Source organism: Diadema antillarum, unplaced genomic scaffold (assembly GCF_040938485.1).
Source record: "Diadema antillarum isolate AM-2024a unplaced genomic scaffold, OU_Dant_1.0 seq00000189_RagTag, whole genome shotgun sequence".
Lineage (NCBI taxonomy): Eukaryota > Metazoa > Echinodermata > Echinoidea > Diadematoida > Diadematidae > Diadema > Diadema antillarum.
This window is the reverse complement of record NW_027271253.1, coordinates 163,098-176,817: the sequence shown is the minus strand read 5'-3', so window position 1 is coordinate 176,817 and position 13,720 is coordinate 163,098.

Here is a 13,720-nt window from a genome sequence, read left to right as displayed (position 1 = left end):
AAGCAGACGGAGTGAAGACACCACACCCAAACCTACAACATTTCCCTCTTCCGGAGGAATGTGATGAATAGTATAAGCTTAGACCTTTTTCGAACAGAAAGATAAAAGGAAGATGAAGGAAGAAGACAACGACGAAGAAGAAGTAGAGTGAGAAGTAGATAATGGAAACAGGTCTATCAGACAGAGAAGAAAAGTAGAAGAAGTAGAAGGGGCGAAAGAAGAAGATTTTGACGATTGCTGATTATAACCATGATGGAGGATCAGGAAGGGAACTTCAAGGTGATAATGACGAGGAAGAAGAACAAACAAAAAGAAAAGGAAGACATTGAAGACATGAAGAAGAGAGAAAACATTTGAAAAGAAGAGAAAAGAAAGCAGAAGAGCAAGTAAAGAAGAAGACAAGTCATGATGAATGAGAGAGAGAGAGAGAGAGAGAGAGAGAGAGAGAGAGAGAAATACTTATGTATCTGTCCAAAACATTTCTAGTGCACACACACTTAAGAACACCAGAGAGTGATATGCAATAGAAACTACTGACTTAAGAGTGATACTTTATTCCACTTATTTAATGTGTATCGTCATACAACAGTTAGTGTATTATAAGTCAGACTATAATCTTGGCTCTTGGTAATTGAAAGAGGGTCTTTTGACTCACAAACAAATGATATCAAAGTAGAAGTACATGGGGTATTTTTCATTTGTATTTCGCTGCCTACATTTTTAATTGACCAATTCTATTGTTCATGCCAACCGACGCCTTCAAAAGAATTTCATGTAGGCCTACTTGACAAAGAATGTCATTGGATTTTTACAAAGAGATCTTCACAAAAACTATATTAAGAACTATTTCATTCATTAAAAAAAAACCAGAATCGTGACAGCGAATGCAAGTCAAGCAAGATGCTAACGTGAATGTCATTATACCATCAATGTAGCTACTACAGCACCATTTACAAGATGTATTTAAGATATTGAGTGGAGCAGATAGACATTTTGGGTATAATGAATAACCAGCAGACGACACTAATGATGGCTAACGCTAAACACTGGTCACTTTATTATCACTGACCGAATGGCGGAAAATGCGCGCTCTGGATGACAAGCACTTGTTGCTTCCACCTTATACATGCTGTCCTGATAAGACGCACTGATCGAGCGAGCACATTATACGTTCTCTCATCTGCCCTTTATCACCGGCGACAATATTATATGGCTTCGCATCGACCGTAGCGCGCGGCTTCGATCAATAATACCGAGGAATCTTTATGAGAATTTAGATTGCACGGAGAGTATAGCTCGCAAACCAAGAAAGATGAGCGGTGTGTGTGTGTGTGTGTGTGTGTGTGTGTGTGTGTGTGTGTGTGTGTGTGTGTGTTTGCCTTTTCTCCATCCCTTTTTATGTATACAAAATTCTTTCTTTTTAATTCGTAATACAGACAATGTGGAATTTATGTTGTCATTATGAACATTGTATTGTTTTGTAATTGACTAAATTGCATATTGTTTGTATGAAAAAAAGAAAGAAAAACAAAAAAGTGTACATAGGCGTGTGTATGTGTGTGTGTGTGTATTCAATTTCAATTTCAATTTCAAAGTTTATTTCATTTTCCGGCAAAATATATGTATTTCACTTGCTTTGATAACAGAGAATAAGGTAAAAAGAACATTGTAGAATGAAAAGACTATACTATAATTGAGGAACCGTAGAGTAATTAGGGCCTATACATTTTAGTAAAAAAGAAACAGAAGCGGTCGAAGTAAAGTACATGTATAACCTTGCTTAAGTGCGGAAAATGGAGGAACCCACTAAGAGGACAGAGCTTGTAGAATATGGGCCCCTCTAAATAAATTGAAGCATCGCAAATAAAAAAACAAAGAGAAGACGAAGAAGTGGTGAAATCCACTGAAAAATAGATTAACAGATAAATGCACTTACATAGACGCGAATAAACATGAAACGAGACTAGACAACAATATAACTACTGAAGGAAAGGTTGTGCGACACAAGACCAACATACAGAAGACAAAATAGCAAACAAAAACGCACAACGGAGACAGCGATCTTCGGCAGAAGTATGTCAAGAGAAACAAATGATTGTCTATTGTCTCTCCATTATCTTTTTTTTTTATAGATTATGTCATTTCAATATTGTAAAATTATTAGGGCCTACAGAAAATAGTACTGTCTTTATGATTCTGATTTGGGAATAAGTTGATATAGGCTATTGCTTACTTTCAACATCTATAGTGGATTAAAGTTTGTACGAAATTTCGTGTTTTCATTTTATGATGGATTTATAGAATGCTTACAGTAATCTATTCGTTCACATAATGCACTTTGATTCTGTGAGTCATTTATCAACAATAATTTCCTAACCGCGTATACCGAGTACTAATTTGAATATTAATGATAATAGATATCAAAATAATTTATTTTAAAAATTGCGCGTGTAAGTATGTGTGTGCCAAAGAGAAAAAAAGGAGTAGGTGTTTCTCCGTGTGGAAGTATATGAGTGTACGTGCTTTTCTCGATTTACACGTCGATGTTAGAAAGTTAGATCAAGATCTCGCTGGAAAATCAAAGAGGCTATTCTTATTATCAATTCATTTCCATTCCAAGTAACATTTTTTCCTTCAATACCATGCAAATCGTTCCAATGAACACCTAGTCTATACAAACACAGTTTATGTACATTGAAGGAGATGGGACACCAAAAAGCACATCTTGTATGAGGCACGCCTAATGATATTACACATTTACATCAGATAGACATCAACGAAAAAAATAAAACAAAACAAAAAAACAATAAAAAACAAACAAATCAAACGAGACCCTTGCCCAAACTACAGCCCCGCAACGCCCCCTCTTAAAAATACACACAAACATACCACACACACTCACTCACACACACACACACACACACACACACACACACACACACACACACCACACACACACACACACATACACACACACACACACACACACACACACACACACAAAAAGTTCCGCCACCCCTACTTAGGTGTAGGCCTACTCTTTAGGAAAATTGAATATGGAATTATGGAAGTTCACGTAACCATGTCCAGGGGGAAGAAATATTCATAACACTGTAATGCACTCGCAAATCGGTGAAATTTGTACCGCCCCACCCTGGCAAAAGGCAACAAGTGACATATGGGATAAATTTCTTGTAAATGAACAAATTTTGCTGTCGATTCCAATAACATATCTCAATAACATTAATTTGTGCACCATATTTTCACATATAGAATCATTAACTCTGATTTGAGTGATTTGTTGACCCCTTCCCCCACAGTAAAGTAGGACAGTACATGTACAGACAATCATTATCATAGAGTAATCATTTAAGAGGAATGATTTACGTTTGAATTTACGTTCATTGTACTGTTTGCAGTCTTGTAAACGTAGTTGTATCTTTAGCGAAAACTGTTCGAATGGACGGTAATAAGTAAAAATCACTCTGTCGAGTGAATTATGCAGGCCTTATGAACCAAATGGTTTCAACATGTATTGTGTTGAAAAGTTATTGGTAATTCTTTCGCAGGCAAAATGTGTAGGCCTATAAATGAAAATTCCAATGTTATTAGCATGTGATGGGAAATGTAAACAGTATATGTGTGAATGTTTCTATGTTTCGTGCTAAACTTATTTGCTAATGGGGAGGAGAAACGAGAAGAAAAGTCTCTCTTCATGAGAGATGTTAAGATGCCGCCCTACATCACAACGCCTACGGTGTCTCAAGATGGAGGTGGATTAGAATGTCTTGTATACAGAGCACCAACCTTGGGAAATTTAAGTGCAGACTGATTTTGAAGAGAAACAGTGCTTTGTTTCACATCGAGATGATAGCAGACATGCCATTAGTAATCTTGTTGAGTAACAGTCTGTTAAATATGTCAATATAATGAGAAAAAAAAATGAAGGCCACCTGCAAACAGCCTCGCGTTTTCTAACATCACACCAACTTTGGTCAACACATTCCATTATTTACTCGTGATGAAGAGGGAAAAACAGGAAACAACAACATTGCAAGATTAATGCATTTCTGCCAAGACAACTGATGGGAACTGATTCCACGTAAAATACATAAACATGCATTTTGATTTGTCCATATTTCCCATATCATTACACTCAAAGCAATACATCAGTGAAAGTCTGGGGGAAATCGAGCAATCCATTCAAAAGTTATGAATTTTTAAACTATCTACGCAGTCACTCCTGGATGAGAAGACTACTACTGCTTGTGATCCCACATAATTATGTGTAACGATATAAAGAAAATGAAGGTGAACTTGTTCTTTTACAATATGACATCAATACGAAATTGAGGAATGTGTACTTTTCATAACAAATCAAACTTTGTGGAATTCTCCTTGTGATACCAAGAAGATATCTTTAAAGGCCTATCGTTTCCCATACTTGACGTCACGAGCTGTAGTAGTCTTCTCATTCAGCGTTGGCTGCATCGAAAAACTAAAAATTCATATCTTTTAAATGGATTTTCCTATTTTACTCAAATTTCGCTGATGTGTTCAAATGATTATTGCTGCGTTCACTCAATCCACATTTATATTTGGGTTTCATTCCTCTTTAATTACCACTGGACCGAAGTCTTTAGGAAAATCCCTATTCCGAAAGCCTATAATGCTGTAGGCAATGAGGATAAATTGCTGTTAGGGGGGCCTACCCGCTGCCGCCAGGAAACTCGATCCAGTATACAGGGCCTTCAGGATTGAGAATCCGTGATCTTCTCCACAAACCACAGTGGCTCCTTCCCCATTTTGCAATTGAGCAGAAGTTGAAAATTACCGAGCATTCCTGGTTCGCTAGTAAAAATGTCGATTTCAAGGTGGAAAAATCAGTCTCCCACACAATATAACTGCGAAAAAAATATCAACGTCATTATTTTAGCCACGATGTGAAATGTAAATGAACCTACACAAAAGTTTTCACCCGCTCAGATACCATTTCGTTGGTAATTTATGGACTGTTTTATGAAGTAATTGTTACTGCTGCTATAACACTCTAGAATATTTGATAAAGAGAAATATTTGCTTTTTCGCATCATTCTAAAAAAGCTTAAAGATGTTAAAACGCACACACCGATGTGGGATTTTTTAATATAACATAAAGAGGACATTGGCGACGAAGAATAATATAGCCTACGACGCAAAACCATGCAGTATATCATGACGTTTTACTGAGAGTTAGAGACTGAGGATTGGGACAGATAATAAAGAGACCGTTTATAGATATCAGCAATATTCTCACAGAGAGTAGATGGCTCTAATATGGACTAGGGTGTAATGCAGGGAAGCTAATTTCCCAGAGGGTCCAGGAATACCAGCGAGGTGTTGACATTACTATATGTTGACAGGCCGGTAAGAGAGCACGGATCAATGTAATGGTAAGAGGTAGGCTTTCTGCATGTGCCTGTGCTTAACTCGACTTCCTTTGTGTACCTATTTTTTCTTTTTCTTTTTTGCGCATATATTTCACATGAGGGGTAGTGTGAACTATTAGCATGTGTATCAACTACGCAACTACCATACTCTCATGGAATTAGTCTGGGTGCCAAAGGCTGAACTTTGTTTTATCATTCCCTCCTCCAAAAGAAAAGAAAAATAGTTTGTCAATGACTTAACCCTATTTCAAGAGTCCTGAATCCGAATCTGGAAGGTGAAACTGCAGGCCACCACCGCCAAACAAGTAAGTTGTGAGATTTTTGGTTTAAACTTTCTTTCCATCAAGAAACTGTTGTATCCTTGAGAGTTTTGAAATATTTAAAGTGACTGCTAAACTGGCCACAAAAATGACAATCAACATGGCACCAATATAAAAAATTCCTATAAACAATAAACAGGATCTAATAAATGGTATAAATTGACAACAAATAATACTTTTTACTCCTTTACGTGGGGGCTGAATCCGAATCAGAATGATGCCACACATTTATAGACTTGAAAGTTTTGAGGTACGTGTATTAAAGATGGCTGCCAAAATCTGAAATTCCATCAAGCATATATTTTCTTATAGATGAAAAAAGGGTGATCCAAAGTGATTCGAGTTATGGAATCATAAGTTTTCATTTTGATTTACATTTCATATAAGCGAGAAATTTGTCAAATCAGCAAGAATGTTATCTAAAATGGCTTTCTCCACAATGAATGATTTCATTATGCCAAAAAAGACACATAAAATGGCCATGAAGAATGGTTCCCAAGATGCGAAGTTATACTCTATTTTGGCAAGTGTCAATTGTGTGACTTTTTCGTTAAAATGTTGAAATTAGATTGTCTCGTGTGTTCATGACACTTGTATATATTCTGATAACATCATTAGAAATGACCAGTGACCAGTGGTTCCATGTAACGAGTCCACCCCCCACCTTCCCGCATCGCCGCATGTGTTGTACACGGGGAGAATATGGTGTTCCTTACGAGCATTCAATATCGACATTTGAATAAAACATATAATGACGGATTTATAAACTTACAGAACTGTTTCCCACTCCCAAATGACCAGTTTTTTAAGTCTAGAATACTCTTAACATGCCACACACAACGTCAACTGCATCAGGGGGTAATTTCACAATAAACGGTATGTCCCAAAAAATTACAACCGGACCCTCCGGAACGATAACTTTAAAAATAGTGAATCAATCCAAATACAATTTCAGGGTATGATATTATAACTTATTACCCACGTCTTGCAGAAAACCCCATCCGATTTGCTTCAGTGGTCAAAGAGAAATGAGGATTTTGGTAGAGCATGCCAGGAATCCCTTCCCTGAAAGTTCTGTCCATTGTGTTCACACATTAATATGCAGTTCCAAGAGCATCCAAGTGCTAAACTTGGAAGAATTAATCAGATCCACTAAATGATTCACAACGATTCACATTTCTCTATGACCACTTAACCAAATTGAATGGGGTTTTATGCAAAATACGTGTACATGTATACGTAAGATGTTATATGTTTAGACCCTGAAATAGCAATTAGACATTTTCAATAATATTGGAAGTTACCAAGGCAAATATCCGATTGAAATTTTTTGGAGTGACATACCGTTTGTACTGTCATCTTGGGATCCATCTTTGCGGCCACTTAGAAATCAATTTTTCAGTATTTTGCAGGAGTGTCAGACTTTCATCCTTTAAATATGCTGTTTATTTTAACCTCGTTTGTATGAGTTTAAACATTGATTTCTATGAGACATAAAGTATTGGGATAACTTAGTGTGGCGGGCATTTGAATGTTATTTTGGTTGATTTGACAAATTCGCTCGACTGATATGTAAATAGAAAAACGAAATATTTGTTTTTACCGTGGATTCAACTTCCTAAATTACGTTTCTTTATACTATCTATAAGAAATACATGCAAACATGTATTAGATTTTCAGATTTTGGCCAAGTAGCCCATGAACTCTTTACATGCCACCTGATTTCGATCACAAATCTCTTTTAAGGACAAGTATGTATGGGTTGAGTGAATGCATCAATATTAGTAGAACACATTTATAGTAAAAGTTTGAGAAAAATCAGACAATCCGTTCCAAAAGTATGAATGATTTGAAGTTTCAATGTCACCATTGCTGAATGAGAAGATTAGAAGTGGATAGTCACAAGATACACAAAATTATTTATGGAAGAATGCAGTGTGTGTACGTGTGTGTGAGTGTGTGAGTGTGTGAGTGTGTGTGTGTCAGATTGCAGTGGATGACTTGTTTTTCTCTCTTTTTTATTATCTTTTTTTTTTTTTTTGGGGGGGTAGTGTATAGTAAAGTAGCACATTATATGGTAAGGGAGGGTAGTGAGGTTAGTTAGGGGTGGGTTTTATGTATATATAATGTACGTAATTTTTTCCCTTCAGTCATTGCCGTACTACTGCCATATTATTTGTTATATTTAAACATGAAAATGTGTAATTATTTCAGCTATTAAGAAAATTATTCCCTTATGTATGCACAGTAATACCAAAGAGAATTGGTGTATTTTGTAATATTCGATTGGAAGGGAACAGATATCATTAAAAAATACGCAATCATCAAACAGTAACACTGATATGTTGTAGAAAATTAAAACAATCTTCAATTCCATTATGAAACTAAGACTTCTTTAATATGTCTTTCATTGCATAATACATCCATTTGGAAACAGTACAATGTTTACAAAGAAGTTCCACAATACACTTGTTCTTCCTGTCTCCGATTTCCGCATAATACAAATTCAAATAACAACAGTTTACTTCTGTTGTACAGAAAAAAAGTTCAGTCGACTCAATGCAGTATAGATACAGTATACATACATGTCTATTCTGTCACCTGAATATTATGGATGACGTCAGCTCACGAGTAAGTAAGTGTTGAGGCTACGCTGTGGAATAAGCATTTAGATAAGAGCAAGAGAAAGAGAGAAAGAGAAAAAAAAGGAACTCCAAAAATGCCCTCTAGCAAAGAAATTCAAGGAAATCTGCGTATGTACATGTATTTCCTGGAATAACCTGAGCAAAAAGATTTGAGCGAAGTAGCTCTATGGTGAAAAAATTTCTCGCTGTTCGTCCTGGTCAGGATAGCCCTTAGCACAAAAGGGTTTCTCTGTCTAAAAGATCGCATGATAACGAAAATATTACAGTCATCATCGCAATGATCTGTTATACACACGTTGGCCTGTACAGTGGTATCAGGTTTCTAGTTATCATTGCCCCAGGACTATAAGGCAGGAATTTATACAAAACTCAATAAAACACCTGACATACCTCGTCCAATGGTGATTCGAAATATGAATATGTATTATGAACCTCCTTTTCCCATGACCAGAGCTGCTTCCATTTTACCACACACTTGTCAGATTTCTCATTTAAGGCTCAACACCACACAATGCTAAAATTGGTTTAATAATAATAATAACAATAATAATAATAATAATAATAATAATAATAATAATAATAATAATAATAATGATAATAATAATAATAATAATAATAATAATAATAATAATAATAATAATAATAATATTAATACTACTACTTCTAATAATAATAATAATAATGATAATGATAATCATAATCATAATCATAATCATAATCATAATCATAATAATTATAATAATAATAATATAATATTAATAATATGGTTTCTTTATCCAGGGTAACCTCTTCAGTGTTGCCACTGCTCTACCAGAGGGTCCTGTCATTATCATTATCCTAGAGCTTTGCCAGGTACCCATTTATACATCTGCGTCGAGAGGGGCAGGGTGGGTAAAAACATCTTGTCCAAGGACAATTTTCACCCTAAATCACTTTTTGCCGGCAGCTGACGGATTAGTCTTGACATTTACTACATGTTCATGTAAAAGCTTACATGTTAGTTCAAATATCAATAAATCTATTTCCAACTGCTTCATACCAAAATGATTGATACTGAAAGTGGAAATTAAAAATATGACTCTAATATATACAACCTTCTTGTATGCTTCAATAGGCAAAAATGAATGCTTGCTTCAACAAATCTGCTCTACAATGATAAAGCAACTCATCATACACATACTTATTCTTTTATTCAAAATATTAGCATCAATTTAAACTTTAAATAGTACAATATTGTACTAGGAAGTATTGCCTCTTCTTTCAGCCTGCAATTCATCTGCAAAGATTCTCACAAAGATTCTATGTAATCTTGTAAAGATGGGAACTCTAAGTGAAAGTTCTTTTTTTTTTTGACAATCTCATTTGCCTAGATAATCAATATCTTCCTTGCCTGACAGATATGCTATAGTTTTACTATAGATTATGATAGATTAGGGATTACTACTTTGCATATTATGACCTTTATCTAAAGATGTCTCTCTTTATCATGCTACACAAAATCTATAGACAAAGAAGACAAAACTGCCTTGCACTTATTCCCTGACAACATGACCATACATAATACAGTTGAACCTCTCGTATCTGGACAAGTCGGGACCGGGGCTCATCCGGATAAGGGATTTGGCCGGATATGGGAGACTCAATGCTTTATACATGTACATATACATACACATGTACTGATGTAGCCCATTGTAGTACCACATGTAGTAATGTGTATACTGCAACCTTTTCATTGTTACACTTAGTAACAGACCCCAAAATAGAGGTTCGTGTTTGCAAGAATGAAATCATTTTCTTTTATAAATTCTTGGGATGATTTACCTGTATAGTTATTAAGAAATGTATCAAGTAGATCTTGAAAATAAACAGTAGGAGTCGACGAAACTACGCTTCAAAATTCGATCATCACGGCTCGGCAAAATCGACTGTAGGTCGCCATTGTTAGATTGAGTTGGGAATCCCCCTTTCCTCCCGTAATTATAAAAAAAAAAAAAAAAAAAAATCACGGCGAGATTGCGTCCATATAATAGAGAGATACGGATAAAGGGAGGCCGGATAAGAGAGGTTCAACTGTAATACAATACAAAATCATCACTCTATAGACATTTGAGCATCTCAAACTCGAATGAATGGAAAATAGCCACCAAAATTTACAACTCACAACTGTGGAATATGGGCTCCCTAGAAAACGAGTTGAAACATGACCACAACATGACTGTTTTGCCACTATTATCACTGCCATTTTTAAGCTCCATTCTGTAGAAAAATCTCATATAAGAACCTGGACAAAAAGACTACATCAATATACAATGTGCAACAGTATTTTCATATCATGGTTCACTATCCTTGTGTTGATGTACACACACGTACAGTATTCCATTTACAAGCGAAGTAGTGACAACTCCACCGACAGTACAGAGTAACACATGTTTACAAGTGCATGTGCAGTCAACCTTGCCCAAGTCAAGTCAAATGGCAGCTGGGAAAATCCTTCAAATTATATGAATTTGGACTTCCATCTGCAATAAAATTAGCACATATTCATATCCGTTTAGAGTAGAATTTTTCTTCAAATTAGCCAATTTTTAAACTCGTGCGAGGTGGACTTAAGCTAGGCTGACTATACAATGTACAATATGTATTTTGCTTTGACATCTCCTCGACGGTAGACATCTTGCAATTGCTGTTTGGAGTACTTTTACAGAACATGACATCACAGGTTTCCTAATATTAGATTAGATTAGATTATAAGATTAGATCTTACTGCCTTTCATAGGTACACCACAACCTTCACAATTATTTGCTCAAGTCATGCACAAAGGGAAAGACAGCCAAACACATGCATCAATAATATGACACCATGACGCTTAGCTTAAGTGACTCACTGAGATATGTGTGTCAGTGGTACACTGTGCTCCTATCATACTGATCATAGTTCTAACAAAACTCTCATTACAAAACAGTTTAGGTGCCACAATCATTACCGGTAATGAAATTCTGATATAACGAAAGAAACCTGGCAGTCCAGAGGACTTCGTCATAAAGAGAGTCAGTGGTATACAATAACATTGTGGGTCTTTTTTTTTTCCTTGTAGTTTCACACGGACAATTAAATTGTTCCACTCTTGTTTTTAAGAGTGCCCACTTTGAAACTCAAAAAACAAACAAAAAACAAAAACAATACCACAAAAAACATATCATGGCATTGCCGAGGCTTGAACAGCAAATTTGAGATGAATATCACATCACAACTGATGGTAAAACAAGGAGTAAAGGTATTTCATACCTGCACGGCTGTTTGCATTGATCAGTGGCAAGACAAATTAATCTTTCTGCAATAGTGTTCTGACACACCGAGTCACAATTCAATAGCTTCATGTTTATTCTATGCTCATTCCTTTTTTTTCCCCATTTTTTTTAAGGTGTGGGTGGAACATATTGCATTGCTGATATAATGGTAGTGGTTTTGATGCGTTCCTTATATTTCCATGAAACTTCGTCTCCCACAACATTTGAAATATTAAAGTTGCAGAGTACAATTTAGAAGGCTACGGCAGCAGAATTTCAATGAGAGGGATATAAGGGTGATAAAAAATCCTGGAGCCAGTGACCGACTTAAAGGGCCAGGAATATGTGATGGGGACAGACAAAGTACACAGGTGATTTTGTTTTCCACAACGTTCCGCTTATGATTTCATTGTCACTAGTCAATATCACTATTTCTGTCATTGCTTTGGTTATGATTTTGTTTTGTTTTGATTTGTTTTAGTATGTGTCCTCTTCTACTGGATGGGGTCATAGTTATTCCAGGCTTAAATAAACTGAAATTTCTTTCTCTTTTTACATTCTGTTACTTTGACAAGCTACAGTAAGGAAGAATGAAATCAAACTGACACAAAGAAAGGAAAAAAGGAATAACAGTTAGTACCTTGTGGTCACCAATAGGCTTACTCCTTCATTACACTTTACCCCATAAAAAGGACCTGGATTCATCATACAATTTATGTGTACCAATACATTAGTAACATGGGTTTATAAAAAAGTACTTTCATAAGGAATATTACAGAATCACTCTGACATTTCATGACCGAACTGCAAGGAAGCAATGTGAAATGGCAGCACAATGCTCCTATAAGTCAGCTATTCTAAAGGAAAACTACTGCCCATTAACATGAGAAATAGCACTGCTTTTTGTCCTCACTGCAACATATGCTATATTCAGGTGCTTTAATCTTAGCATCCAGCAATACATAATTTCAGTACATTGCTAATCTCTATGGTTCCAAGCAGCAAACATTGTTTCATTTTCCATCTGAGAAGATGGCTGGGTAGTCCATAATTCAGCTATACTAGCTGGGGTCCAGTTGGGTGTTAGGCAGATCACCTCACCGGGTGATGTATGCACCCTTCCCTACGCAATGGATGAATGAAGCGGGATCTTTTACATGCACGAGCTGTGACTCACACATACATACGACCTCCATTCTATGTCCTACTTGAGGGACAGAGTATTTTGCCTCTTTAATACCAGAGGGGGATGGTATAATAACACACAACATTGGGCAACTAGACTCAGGGAATCAAACCTTGGTTATGTAGATTGGGAGGCAGACATGTTACAAACTGAGCCAAATCACTACCCTTATTAAACCCTTTGAGGACCACACCCTTAAAGTATCATTGAAACTGTACTCAATATGGTTGCCACTTCTACTGACAGGTTAAAATGAATGTGGCGCTGATATCGCACTGAATCAAAAAGTGTAAAAGTTCATCTGAACCTCTCAATTCACCACTCCGTGCCCACCTGCTGAATGCATCTGAAGCCCTCTTGTGGTCAATCGTTTCAAGAAATAACTACGAAATGGCGTGTGTAGGAGTGGATCCACAACTGATTGATTACTGACCTTGGATTCAAAAGGAAGCTGCCACTTCTTTATCTTTCGTGGGGGGGGGGGGGGGGGAGAGTTTTACAGGTAGAGCTCAATTCTGCATTTTCTCTTAATTCTCCAACCTTTATCACAAAAGCAAAACAAAACAAAAACAGTTATCTTTCATCTCAGTTCGCAACCTTAAGGAGTAAGAGAGATTGCATGCAGTAATCCTTGTTGGCAAGATTTTGGGGGTTGAGGAAGAAAGGGGCTAGAACAGAAGTAGAAATACTATGGCCAAAAAAAAAAAAAGAATCTTATGTAAAGAAAGAAAACAAAAATGATGCTGAATCCAAACTGATGTGATTCAGTCAACCTGTTAAATTAGGCCTCATAGCTTTTGGTATTTTTTTTATTTTTTTTAAATTTTTTTTTTTTTTTTAATTTTTTTTTTT